We start from the raw sequence: 2,469 nt of genomic DNA on the forward strand, positions 1-2,469 counted from the left end.
GTCGACACCGGCCTTATCGCCAATGCAGTCGTTGCCGTTGACATTTCGGTCCACGTAGCCTTTCTCGTTGACGTAGGCGTCGCAGACCGCGCCGCAGTCGTTGACGCCTGATATTGAAATTGCTTGGGCAATTGAGGGTTGTATCTCAAAGAAGTTGCAGTTGCTGCAATCATTGCAGCCGCTGCATTCAACCTCATCGTCAACGTCGACACTGTCGTCGTTATCATTGGTGTCAAGCTTGTTGTCGCTGTCGACACAGTCGTCAGTGTCGTTTTCGTCGACGCCATTGTTGCAGTCACCGCCATTTCTCCGGCAGTAGACGAAAACCTTTTCTTCCACTTAATTTTTCTCCCAGTACCCTGAAAAAAGTAGTCTCGTAAGAGGAGTCATCTAGAGGAAAGTCCTAAAGATAGGATCCTAATACGGTTTTCTGTTAAATCAATAGGCTTCATCCACCATGAATTTATTGCCCTTGGAGCAAAATCTGTTTAGTGGAAAATTTGTTACATCGTACAATTGTCGCAATAAAAGATTGAATGTGTGTGTTGAAAACCTATTGTCTCACATTAGAAAGCTATCTCATAATAGAGAACTTTCCTCTATGTATATAAATTAGAGCTGCAAAAGAAGATATTAAATGTAGATCTTTGATTGGTTGTCCACAAGTCGTGTGGAGAACAAACGATTCCACGAATAATTCACAATCGCAAAAGTGCGATACTTGTTAATTAAAGAATTTCGAGTACAAACTCTATGAATGTTTCTCTTCCACCGGAACGATGCTGTTAAAATGTGTGTGAAGTCTTCATACCTGTATAATGTACATATAATTCAGTTTACAAGATCTCACACACCACGGAGAATTCAGTCATGCTGTCGACCGTAAAAGTAAAAAAAATGCGTCTCTCAGGAAGAAATTTGACCGCTAAATGCAGTCGCACTTAATATTAATACGCTAATATTCAGGCGTTCGTAAACATTGCAAGATATTCAATCGTACTCGTTCAGATATGAAAATAGCAAAAGTGAATTGTTGGTATCTTTGAAGCTCGGTCTACGAGTCGTTCAATCACTTCTATCGGTTGACACTCGAGCCGAGTTCGGGCTTGATATGGACATCAGCAAACTCAGAAAAAAAGGACCAAAACAGTTCTGACGTCTCAGGGCCTGAGCAGATTGTCGTGACCGTTTACGATTCCGTCGTAAGACTTGAAGGCCTGAGCAGAACGGCTGTCTTGCACCCTTGAAACAAGTTTCGTTTTAAACCTTTGTCTTAAAGTAACGAACAATAAGGGCTTGAGCAGAATGCGATATCTAAGCCGGTATCGAAAGTCAACGCACAAAGAATTGTCGTGTGTCACCACGCGATGCAACGCGAGGGATACGACATACGTCTACGAAGAATTGTCGTACGTCGTCTCGCGAGGAATACGACGTACGTCTACGACAGTTCTTTGTGCGTTGACTTTCGATACGGACTCGAGTCTTATTACGACGCAATCGTAAACGGTTACGACAATCTTTCCGCTCGAGTCCTAACGCGTAATATACTCATTGCAGACCGACTCGAGAGATTCGCGGTAATAAGCAAGTATAAAGCCAGCGTCTCACGTATTTATTGTTAGAGTAGTAATTGTAGTAATACGGCTTCTTCTTCTTCTTCCTCCGGTTATTTGGCGTAGTAATACGGCATAGCTCGAACTTGTACAGAAACTCGTCGATCAAGGAAAATAGATCGATCGTCCTTCCGGGTCGTTCGCCGAACGCCGAGGAATAATCTCCTGCCGCTGTTCTGTAAACTACGCCGTACGTGTGCGTACGCGCGCGGTAACAAGGTAACAAACGAAACTCGCGGGCGGCAAGAGCAAAACAAGCGCGTACTCCCGCCGTTTCCCTAGTCCTGCAGGGCTGCGTTCAGAAACGGCACCCGAACGTACCGGCGTAACATTTTATCCTTGTTTAACATATGGTGAACAACAAGGATAGAATGATACGCTGGGGTACCTGGGTGGTGTTTCTGAACGCAGCCTAGTATCTACGCGCCCAACAGGAGCGATTTGCGCGACGCACGCGCGTGAAACTCTCGTGACTTACAATTTGAAGTAAACTCGTTTTTCTGATGAAAAAAAAGAGAAATGAGCAAACAAACACGAAGATGTTCGTTGAAATTGCTAATTGCGTAAAAACTATACAGGGTGAATCTTTATTTTCTGCCCCAGCCTTTCACCATGAGAAATGGATTACCGACTGCAATTGTAGGCAACTCTGGAAAAAATGGAAAGTCTCGATCGTTATAAATATTTTAATAATGGAATATCTAATTATATCTCTCAGGATACAATTAGATATTATATGTATATGACATTATATTACGAGATTTTTCCCATTTTTTCCCGGGTTAAGAGGATCCCGTAGCGGGTCTACCGACATCTATGTATTACCGACAGAATTACCATTTTCGTATACCCA

This window comes from Vollenhovia emeryi, unplaced genomic scaffold (assembly GCF_000949405.1).
Source record: "Vollenhovia emeryi isolate VEMERY1.0 unplaced genomic scaffold, V.emery_V1.0 DF939314.1, whole genome shotgun sequence".
NCBI classification, from domain to species: Eukaryota; Metazoa; Arthropoda; class Insecta; order Hymenoptera; family Formicidae; genus Vollenhovia; species Vollenhovia emeryi.